The sequence below is a fragment of the Ambystoma mexicanum genome, chromosome 4q (genome assembly GCF_040938575.1).
Source record: "Ambystoma mexicanum isolate Mex_15411 chromosome 4q, UKY_AmexF1_1, whole genome shotgun sequence".
In the NCBI taxonomy this organism is placed as follows: Eukaryota; Metazoa; Chordata; class Amphibia; order Caudata; family Ambystomatidae; genus Ambystoma; species Ambystoma mexicanum.
In genome coordinates, this window is record NC_090928.1 from 941,339,234 (window position 1) to 941,351,766 (window position 12,533).

Genomic DNA, 12,533 nt, shown 5'->3' on the forward strand with positions numbered 1-12,533 from the left:
GCGAGGGAGTCGTTTAGTATAGACCTTGCATGTTCTCCTGCACAAGTAGAGAATAATATATCTTTCAGAAGGGAGATGGGGCAGGGTTTGAGGGGGGATACAGAGGGTCTGCTGCCAGATAGTAGATCTAGGTACTTGTCTCTCGAGATGGGTTGGAAAGAGTCGATGGTTGGCATTATGGTCATCAGGGCCACAGGATCAGGAGGGGTAGATGTAGGGCAGGGGGTGAGGGTGGAGAGTTTGGTGTTAAGGGTTGCCATGTAGCGAGAGGGAGTTGCAGAGCGTTTGCGTGGGGGTGGCTTGGGCAGAGGTGCAAGTAGGTTTCACAAATTCAGAGATGATCTTGTGGAGTTCTTTGCTGCTACTGCCACAGTTCAGAATTCATTTGTTGTAATAGGCCTTTTCGGCGTTTCCGATCTCTGATTTGTAATTATGGTGGTGGAGGGCGAAACTAGATCTGCGGAGATCAGTTTTTAGATGCTCACCATTTGTGCTCACGAGAGTTATTTTGACTTTTGAAAGTCTTCAGGTGGGGCTTGAACCATTTGGGGGACAATCCTTTGCGTGAGACTCTAGGGCGTCAGGGAGTGAGAGGTATTAGTGATTCTTTAAGCCAGGAGTCAGAGGATTCAATGGTTACGGGTCTATCGCAGGTCAGCGTCGCTGGGGGACAGAGTAGCAGGTCAGGGAGTACCTTGACTTTGTTCCACCATTTTTTATCACAAGTGGGGGAAGAGGGACTGTGGGATGAGGGGTTGGTCTGTGGATACAGAAAGGGATGGCAGAGTGATCTGTCCAGATAAGCGGTGTGGGCCTGGATGTAGAGACGAGGTCATGGGAGCTGAAGATCGCATCAAGGTCGTGACCACTTGAGCGAGTTGGACCAGTGGTATGTCGGGAGAGGTTGAGTGCATCAAGACTGTCGACAAGAGGTTGGGTCATGGGGTTGTTGGGCATATCGAACCAGATATTGAAATCTTCCAAAAGTGTGAGAGTAGGGTGATTTACCTGAACGGTAGCTATTGAGTCACAGATTTTGTTGGCAAAATGTCTGTCATATCCAGGGGGTCTGTATATGAGTAGGAAGCTGTGAGAGAGTGGTGATGGTAGTGAATGTTTTACTAGAAGGGATTCACGGATAATGTTGCCAGTCTGGGTTTCAACCAGTGAGGCAGTGAAATGAGGTTTGTAGAGTATTGCCACTCTGCCACCTCTGGAAGGTCTGTTGTGGGCGATAAGTGAGTAGCCAGGTGGGAGGCCTCATGCGCAAATGGTGCAAAAACATCAGAGAACCAGGTTTCAGTGATAAAAATTAGTTTCGGATTGTTAGAGCATAGGAGGTCAAAGATGGAACAAGTTACTTACCTGTAACTGATGTTCTCTAGCATGGGTCCAGCATGGATTCACATGCTCATGAACACTGCTTGTCGCCAGGCGTAAATCCTCGGCAAAAGAAAAAACAGCCTCACCCACAAACGCCCTCCCCCCACACAAACCAACTGCTGAGCTCCGGGCAACACCGCCCCCAGTCAATGACCGCCCCATCCCCAAAACACACAAAGGTCTGAAACCCATCTCAACGTACAGAGTAAAAGCCAAGAAACAGAACATGGCAAAAAAAGAAGACAGGGGTCATTTTGACAAAACGGACACCCATGGGTGCTGTACTGCAGCTGAGGGTTCAGCTTGCGATAAAAATAGACACTGGCAGTAAAACGTAAACCACTGCCACCAGCCATTTAAATTTGTAAGGGTAAGAAAAAATGTTTACATCAGAAAGTAGGATAAGGTGCTACCAGGTAACCCCAGCACTCCACATAAGATGGTGTGTGCTGGACCTACAAAGTAAAAAGGTAAGTAAGATCAATGTCACCTTACTGTTCTTGGGAACAGTAGTTCACCCAAGAAAAGATATTTAAACCTTAAGAGAAATCCAAGGGACTTCTCAGTGACACTGCACTGAGGGTGCTCTGTGTCACTATACAAAAAGCAGATGCCTATGGAGTTTGTCAGACTCCAAAAACTGTGAAAACATTTTTGTTAAATCATAACAGTCATGCAGTTACAGTAATAGAACATAAACCCATATTCATGGACATGTATACAAAAGACACATAATCAATGTTTCCAATGTGCACTGTTGACAATTCCCCATTTGTTTATCCATAGATAGAGACTCCAGGACTCCCACTAAGGTTACCACACGTCCTGATGAAGGCCTGCTCACATAGCTGCATTGCACAGCTTCTTTAGGCCGAAACACTGTTGTGTCGACGATATTACCAGTCAACAGTGCACATTGGAAACATTGTTTATGTGTCTTTTGTATACATGTCCATGAATATCGGTTTATGTTCTATTACTGTAACTGCATGACTGTTATGATTTAACAAAAATAGCAGTGCACCCTTTGTTGTATCACATTGAGATCCAGTTGTTTTCACTGGACCATACTCATTTGTATTGTTGTGTCATAATACCTCCTAGGTGCTCTATCCCCAATAACACTATCCAGATGTTATTACAATGCATTTTGTAAAAAAGGATTGCAGTATGACTAACTGTTTTTCCTGCATTAGTTTGGAATTGTGTCCGACCTCTCACCCTGAAATTTTGGTCTAGTTTATCTAACAATAAATCCCAGAGACTTGATAAGATGGATTGGGTGTTATATAACAAAGAAGATTGAATACTGTCCTGTCCCACCAAGGCAGCCTAAGTCTTACAAACAGCGCTTGGCTGTCAGGACAGTCGTGGAAGGTTCTAGCATGGCTTACTCACACATCCAGTCTTCAGGCCAGCATCTTAGAATGAACGGTTTTCCACAAAATAACTACAGTTGAGGGTCCAAAGCCCCAATGCAGAGAGCACTTGGCAGAAATGAATAAGACCGATAAAGTAGTGTTGGGAAAATATAACAAAGGTCTGGAGAGCAGGATACACAAGATGGGATTGAAAAGCACCTTAAGTGCCACTTCAGCACTGATCTCATTCTGGGTTTGTGCTAACCATTTCTTAGCCAGCTCAGTCCTTCGGTCACAGTCTGCGATAAATGAATTTAGGTGATCCATCGCTTACAGCTATCATGGAAAATAGTTGGTGTGTGTTGACAAGATGTAATGTATTAAAAGATATATCATACTTCACATGCAAAATACCAGCAACAATTGAAAAGGCCGCTTTGGTTCCATGGGTCACATGTAAATTTCATTTAGGCCTGAGGCAGACCCTTTTGCTTGTTGTTGGGCAGACTTTACAAAGGACTCCCCCACTGCAGGCCTCTTGGCCTGCTGGTCTGGAAAGGATATCCCTCTGAGACTAATGCATCCCAACTATTTATGACCTGCAGACCACCCACTTCAAACAACAGAATGGCAAATAGCCTAGCCGGTGCATGATTGGAATGTAGGGAGGAGCAGTGAAAACAGGGGCTACAATGAAGGGAATCTGAACTCTGAAATAAATACAAGAAAAAATAAGGTTTTCATATTGAAATGGTGGTCCACATCAGATAACAGGGCAGCATAAGATGACAACAGGGCCTTTTGACCCCACAGGCCCAGCTTATCTCATTATCAGCAGTGGGGAATCTCTCTGTTGCTGATGCATCCCAACTATTTAGGACCAGCAGCCTACCAATTTCAAACAATAGAATGGCAAATGGCTGGAAGAAAGGCAAGAAGATCTGCATACATATGAAGATTTTCCATTAGTTTAAATGGACCATCATAACTGATGCATTTTCTCAGCAACCACAAGTCACACTGCGTCCATTCATGTGTCATTGTAAAGATAATTTCAAGGTGATTTTGTTGGAATGAAAGGTGCTGCATGCAACTTAGGGAATTGCAATGGCAAGCTAAAATGTGTTTCTGGCTGCTCTGAACATGTCCCAAATTTACGATTTGGTGTGCTGGTGGAGGGTAAACTTTTTTGTAGAGTAAATTGCATGTTCATAACTATTTAGCATTTTGTATACATCGCAGAAAATTGCCACATTCCTGTGCTACATGGTGCAGACCCGGTTGTCTTTTTACTTAATTCCCAGTGATTAGCTAAAGTAGAATATATATACATATCAGGGTAGTTACTAGTAAACTATGCAGTTTTGCCATATAGCTACTTTCTGGCTAAAGTTGACATAAGAAAAAAAAAGGGAAATTAAAAATGGGAGTTGCCATATTTCTGTTCAAGACTCCTCTGCCAATCCTTAGGCAGCGGATGGGCTTTGGGTTTGGGGAGAAACGAGAAGGACCAATAAAAGGTGCAAGAATGTTTGCAGGGCACTGCCCATATTGAATCTTGATGGTGCCATCACTGATATATAAAGTGGATGCACTATGAGGGAAAAGAAGAGCTACTAAAAATCACCAACAGGCAAGCTACTAAAAATCACCAACAGAGAGACAGATAGATGCCAAAAATCACCAAACGAGATCTACTGAAAATGTCATCTGGGGGAAACATTGGAAGGGTGGAAGATTTCTATTACTGGGAGACTAGAAAGCACAGGATGGGATTCTTCACTGACGCCAAGGAGGGAGAGAACTTCTGTGGGTTTCAATTGAGTGAAGTGCTGTCTATAATCCGGTTTTCCCCTACAAGCAAAGCTGCTCAGTTCCTGAGTGCCAGGTCCAGAGATTTCCAAAGGTAAGTAGGTTGTCCAACGAAAGGTCAGCAGGAAATCTTTTTATTAACCCAATCCCTTTCATTGGTAGACTCTTTTCCATTAGTGGGTGGGGGCAAACTGTGTAGATCCTTAGCCTATTTGACTGAATATAATTTAATTTTATTCCCATTTAGCAAAACACTATGATTTTGTGAACAATCGAAATTAGCAAAGCTCATTCATTCCCAGTGTATGCTGAAAACTATAGCCTATAATTTAATTAGGTAAAACGTTTTGTCCTGTTGACCCCGACTTCTTTAAGGTTGAGGGGTGTCCTTGTCCCTAAACTAGAACAATCCCAAAACTGCCAACTTCCCCTACAGAGGCCTTTAAGTGAAGGGGGGTCTGAAAATCCAAAATTCCTAATCATCCCCATTTTTCCAACTTTCCCAACGCGGGCCTTTAAGTGAGGGGGATCTGAAAAACAAACTTCTAAAACTGTTCCCACTTCCTAGACCTGGCCTTCGAATAGTAGGATGCTGCATGCAATCGATGCTTGGGGAAAAATGCTTGCCAAATTGAGACCTCCTGTATACAACACTGTAAAGTAAACTGCTAGCCTTTTTAAGCATGCAGGAAAATCTGAATTGTTCAGCACTGCATATGTAAATTGATTTTGTTCATTGAACAGTGATGAGTATTCCTTGAATTGAAATGTGCACAGTGTAAAGTATTGTGATTTGAGTTTTTCCAACAAGTTTGTGTGATTTATGTAAAAAGAAGTTTAATTGTGAGCCACAGGGAAGGTGGCATGTGTAGTTTTAGTGCAATCCCCATTACCTGTAATTGCAATATATATATTCACTATAAAAAACTTTGTTAGAAGGACATTTTGGTTAAGTTGCACTACTAAAACCCTGTGAAATTCACTAAAAAAAACTTTATAAACGTGACATTATGGTTCAAAGTACAATCAAAAAACCCTGAAATTCAACAGTTATGGTAGGCTAAGCAACCATAACTGCCCACACCACTGTGCACTGCTACCACTAACACCCAGGACATCAAAGATGACATCACAAATTAATTTTTCAAGATGGCCACCATCGAAAGGAAAGGCAGTTATTTGATACATAGACCCTCTTCGCTTTCCATGGCAGCAAGGAAAAAGCAACAGTACGTACCGTGATGCAGAACCTGTAAATAAACATACAGCGACGTATAACATGGTACCTTACATTTCGAAATGATACACATGATTTTAAAAGAGAACGGTAACATTTTAGAATTTGTAAAGTACTTTTATTTAACAAACAACTGTCAGAGATCAACAGACTAACTCCATTTCCAAATAATTTGTAGCAATTAGTCTAAGGCCGATATTGAAAATGTTCATGGTGAGATGCAGTTAATTTGCAAGGAGCTGGCCAACCCTGTTGCAGTCTCTACCTCTCCTGTCCCCTCCCAGGCCCTCTGCACTGCACTGGCCTCTCACTTCATCTCTAAAACTCAGGACATCCTGTCCTCGCTCTCCTCCTTTCACCTCCCTCCCTCCCTACCCGACCCTTCCTCTGGCCCTTCTGCGGTCACCCATCCTCCCTCTTTCTCTGCCTTTCCAGCTTTCTCTGCTGACGAGGTTTCCAGACAAGTCCGATCTATGAAAGTCTCGTCTAAACAGGTTCACCCCTGTTCCTCCAAAACTATCAAGGACCACATCGACTCCCTGGCTCCTGCCTTGGCTGACTTTTGCAACCACTCCTTCGCCTCTGGAGTCTTCCCTTCCCCCCTCAAGCACTCCCTTGTGCACCCTCTTCTCAAGAAACCCTCTTCCGACCCCTCCTGCCCGGCTAACTATCGCCCTATCTCCATCACTCCCTTCCTGGGCAAGCTCCTGGAGAAACTGGCCATCTCCCAGCTTAACCTCCATGCTGAATCTGTTGGTAGTCTTCATGACCATCAATCTGGCCTCAGAGCTGCCAGAAGCACGGAAAACTGCTCTCCTGAACATCCGTGAAGACCTGCTCTTGAACCTCGATTCCAACACTCCGTGTGCTCTCATTCTGCTCGATCTCTCCTCTGCCTTTGACACTGTCAACCATGCCATCCTGCTCAACCGTCTCCGGGAAAACCTGGGTATCACTGGTCAGGCTCTGGCGTGGTTGACCTCTTTCCTTTCAAATCGACCCTCCCAGGTCCAACTGGGGCCCTTCCTCTCCGACATCTTTTTCTCCACCTGTGGTGTCCCCCAGGGATCTAATCTCTCTCCCTGGCTGTTCAACCAGTATCTGGCACTCCTTGCCCACCGCATCGCCGCTCTCTGCCCTAATTTCCAGTGCTATGCGGACGATACCCAACTCATCTTCAGGCTACCCTCAGCCTCCCCCTCTCCTTCCCTCATCTCTGACTGTCTGTCTGCTATCCAAGAATGGTGTGCCGCCAATGACCTCTGCCTTAATGCCAGTAAAACTGAGATCCTACTCATCGGTACTCCCACTCCCTCCTTCCCTGTAGCTCTCTGGCCTGCCTCCCTTGGCCCCCTCCCTGCTCCTACCTGCAAGGCAAAAAACCTTGGGGTCATCTTCGACTCCACACTCTCCTTCTCTCCTCATATTTCTGACGTCGCCAAGAGGTCACACTACCAGCTGCACCTCCTCAGAGGTATTCTTCCCTTCCTCTCCTTCCCCCAGAAGCTCACTGTCTCCCGAGCCCTGGTTCTCTCGAAGCTGGACTACTGTAACAGCCTCTATCTTAATCTGCCTGCCTCCACTCTCCGCCCTCTGCAACTCATCCAGAACAGAACTGCGAGACTTGTCCTTGGCCTCAAGCCCAGGGACCGTATCTCTCCAGGACTGAAATCTCTACGCTGGCTCCCAGTGGCTGCGAGGATAAAGTTCAAAACCCTCTGCATTGTCCACAAGGCCTTCTGGGGCCTGGGTCCTAAATACCTTCAACTCTCTCTTCCCAAATATCTTCCTTCCCGAGCCCTTCGCTCATCCGCCTCTAATTCCCTCAGGGTTAGCCACTTCTCGAAGCAACGAGCTGGGGGTAGATCTCTCTCCGCGGCAGGGGCCTCCCTCTGGAACAGCCTTCCTGCCTCCCTGAAACTTGAGGAGAACCATCTCCGGTTCCGGAAGCACCTCAAAACCTTCCTCTTTGCTTCTGCTTTCTCTCTCCCTCTCCCCTGCTGAACAGCTAATTTAATTCCTCACTGAAACTGCACTGATCCTGCAACTGGACCACTCTAAACGGCCTCGGCCCTGGGCCCTGCCACTCTCCACTTGCACTGATGCCCTGGAACCCCTTTGCACTGCGGGACTGTCTCTGTATCCCTACAGCACCCCCTCCTCCCCCAGCACTTGTTCTGCACTTACCTCACACTTGCCACCAGCTGGCCCTATTTATTTATTTATTACGTTACGCCGCTTACCTTGTACTGCACTTCCCCCCCTCCCCTTCCCCTTGCACTTTTCCCCCTCCCCCACCCCTGCACTTGCGCGATCTGAATGACACCTGGCCTAGTAAGATCATTGTCTGCCTCCCCTTGTCCCCCCCTCCCTGCCTCGTCGCGCCTTGAAACACATGTGTATAGGCGCGTTACAAATACCATATCATATCATATCATAATTTCGCAGAGACAAAGTATGCGTTTCTGTTAAAGCACCCGCTTTATTTGCACAGGTATTTCCAAGACGGCGCCATCACCGTTGCCGAACACCACCATAAATGATGTTATGTTGCTCCTTGTCGCTAGTTCAGCGTAAGGCCTATCATCCCATAACATTATAAAGGACAGGCACCCGGTCACTAGCAGTTGCATCTGGCATTGAAAGAAGCCGTCACTCAGCATCTGGAAATCATGGCACGCACAGTATGGCAAAATGTAGCCAGGTGGAAAACGTAAGAGAAAATCTGTGTCAATACCCAACCTTGAGGAAAAAATTCCAAAACAGACACAAAGATTGTGGAAAGTACTACACAAATGGAAGTGGCCAAACATGACATTTTAAAGAAATAGAGTTGACCATGGGTACATATAATGACACCCTACAAACGCTGATAAACAGCACTTGCCGTAAGGGTTAAAAAAAGGACAACTACACAGTGAGATGGTAATTCAGTTATGAAGGCAGCATGAATGGACAAGCAAGAAAATATGACATGTCGTAATGTTGCACAAGAACAGAAGAACGTGCAAACTGATACACAAAGCTATGTGGGCAAGCATAACATTTGAAAGAAAAAGAAATAACGGTCACCAACGGTGACTCTAGTCATAGCCTGCAAATGCGAACAATGTACACTCTCTGTTATTGGAGGAACATTATAACTGCACAAAAATATAATACTTCAGTTACATTGTCACAATTAGTGTAGAGTAGTCAAAATTAAACTTACATCATCTTGACAGCCTCCAAAGGCAGACAGCAAAGTGTTCGCATCAAACAATATTCATGAACTGGTATTTCATGTTCCTTACAAACGTTTTTAAAATATAACCTTATCAAATAGTATTTTTTTCCAAGCTTTCATTCCTTGCGTAGCTTTTAAAGGTTCCCTTTCGCTCAAGGTCAAAAAACAATAGCCCCTTATGAATTGACTTGGATGCGTGGGCCTACTGAGCTCGCAACCAAAAAAGCAAATCAACTGACCTTCACTCAGAGGCAAATACATTCTCACTTATATGAGCATCCAATCATGAGAACCGCTACTCCCATACGCCGCGTAAACCACTGTTTCCATCAAACACTTTAGGTGGCCGCCTCAGATTTCAAAACATAGGACGCCAGTCTGACTTCAATATTAATCTGAAAACATTGTAACACAGACGCAGGCATTGGTCACCGTACATTGAGCACCAACTTCCACTTTACCGTATGAATTTGGTGGCAAGAAAACACCACTTTTTCAATTTTACGCGGCCACATTCCATTCCAACCTAAGTAAAGCTCACCTTCGGAAATAGTATTTCATAATTATAACAAGTGCATTGGTGTCTTGTTTTGTATGTGTTACCCGCGATGTCCGTGTACACCAAAACATGAACAAAATATGGCGGATGCCGTGAAGAAATCTGACGCACTTCACACTGTTCTACAACCAATCAGTGAAAGCGCCACATGTCCGCGGACATGACGCTATGGATTAGCCAATCGATTTGTTGTCCGCGGAGCGAACAGGGAAGTGTGACCGCGGAGCGGACATAGATATCACTAATTTTTCCAGACCTACTTTTTGATCGTTTTAAAGAAAACTAATGGACAGATTTTCACCAAATTTACAAAAGCTTTTGGGACCAAGCCGCTGCTCCTGCCGCAAATTTGGTGAAAATCCATCCAGCGGTTTGGGCTGTAGGCGTGCACAAAGTTTTTCCCTCATTCAGTCTATGGGGAAAAAAAGATGTTTTGGGACACCCCCCCTATAACTTTTCCCCCTCGGACCAACATCACCAAAGTTTACAAAATTCACAGTGGCCCATATACTTTTTTTGCAAAGTTTGGTGAGGATTCATCCAGGGGAAGCAAAGTTATAAGCTTCCCAAAAAGTGCTCTTCCTATGGAAACAGCAACTTAACCATAACTACACGGCCACTACCGCACTATCAGTGTTGTCATCAATGATATTTGTGATGTCATCTTTGATGTCCTGGGTGTTAGTCTTAGCAATGACATAGATGGTGCGAGTTATGGTTGTTTAGCTTATTATAATGGGGGAATGAGCAGTGGTGTTTGGTTGCACTGTGAAGTATAACAATCTTTTAGTGAATTTTTTTTATTGAATACATATATATATTTATGGCAGGGAAGGAAATGAAAGGGGCTAAACAAGTGATGTCATCATTGATGTCATCATTGACATTTCAGATGACATCTTTCATGGTCTGGGTGTTAGTGTTAGCAGTGCATAGGGGCGGTGGCAGGGTTGGGGGCTTAGTTTACCATAACTCTCGAATTTCAGAGGTTTTCGGTTTTAATTTGAAGCATAAAGGGGAGGTGGAAAGTATTTTTGTAGTGAGGTGTACAGGTCTTTGTTAGGGCGACTTAACCATAACGTTCCCTCTACAAAGTTTTTTTTAGTGAATTTTACGGGTTTTTAGTAGTACAATTTACATATAAGGTGTACCTAAGAAAAACATTTTGTACTCCATGGCACAGATTTTCAGTAGTGCAACATAACGAAAAGGTTCCTTTAGGAAGGGTCGCTTGGTTAACAATATATAGCTTCCGAAGAATGCCACATGAAAATATACAGTCGTACAGCACCGTGACATGTCCCAGAAGCAGTACACACTTACCTGAATGAAGTATGCCTGTTGAGCAATGTGGAAATAGATTTGATATTCATGTAGGAACGTATAACTTCAACATTTGCCTTAAACAACGCCAACAGGTACTGGTATGCAGCGACTGCGGATGCACTATACATTATATATTGGTAGAGAAAGTTGTACTTATCTGAAAAAGACATCAGCTAAATGCAGCGTTCCTCCCTAAGAAACAGCAGCAGTGGTGTAATGCAAAAGCATAAGAAACTGTGTTGCTATCTAGCACATAACAGATGGAAAAAAATTGTTGCCACACATACAGTCACTCAGATTACAGTTTGATGCCTTTTTGCTCAATGCCGGTCGCATATTACCTTATTGCCTGCCGTGGCAAAAAGTAAAGATACCCATAAACAAAGTTAATATTGGGTTAACAACGACCTTTCACAGTATGAATGAAAAAAAAAACTTTAATACACGCACTCCTTATTTCTCTGTAAAGCACATAGATGAAATAATCTTTGCCAGCAATAGTCTAAATTACGAATACAGTAACGTGTGCTACTTAAAAGGACGTGTATTTGTTGTAATCCCAGGCGACTTTGGCAGTAAGGATCATAAAAGAAAATCCTCTTTCAAGATGGCCACCATAGAAAGGGAAGGCGGTTATTGCATACATAGGCCCTCTTCCCTTTTCTATTGTAGGTTGCAAAAACCACAAGGACGTGGCGTGACGCAGAACCTGTAAATAAACATTCAGCAACGTACAAGCTAATGAACTACATTTGCAAATAAAACAGAAGAATGGTAAAGAACACATGACCATTTTACAGGTTACAAACTAGATTTATTTAATAATCCCAGGTGACTTTGGCAGTAAGGATCACAAAAGAAAATCCTCTTTCAAGATGGCCACCATAGAAAGGGAAGGCGGTTATTGCATACTTAGGCCCTCTTCCCTTTCCATTGTAGGTTGCAAAAAGCACAAGGACGTGGCGTGACGCAGAACCTGTAAATAAACATTCAGCGATGTACAAGCTAATAAATTACATTTGCAAATACAACAGAGGAATGGTAAAAAACACATGACCATTTTACAGGTCACAAACTGAGATGTATTTAATAACAAACTTGCAGAGACCATCGGAATAATCGCATAAGCAATGCAATGATTACAATGCTGGTTAGGGAGGCATTGCAAACGTTGAAGATAAGGAGGCCGTTTTCTTTGCGCAAACATTTTGGGGTCTTCGTTGAAGCAGTCGCTTTGTTTCCACAGTTATTTCCCAAAAGTCATCATGGTGTAGAGCCTACAGCACCATAAATGATGTCACGTTGCTCCGAATAACAAGTTCAGCGAACGGACAAAGCGGGCTTACAGTATCATTCCACATTATTGTTATGGACAGGCAACCGCTCACCAGCAGTTGTATTTGCCGTCCGAAGAAGCCCTCACTCGGGATTTGAAAACCATGGCACGCACAGTACGGCAAAATATACCTAATCGGGAAAAGTTACAAAAAATAAGTGTCAGTAACCAACCTGTACCAAAAATGTTTAAAATATCAAATCGAGACTGTGCAAAGTGGTACATAAAAGTACGTTCTCAAATTTGACATTTTAGTAATATGTTACTAATGTCCAAATGTACCTATAGGTGGA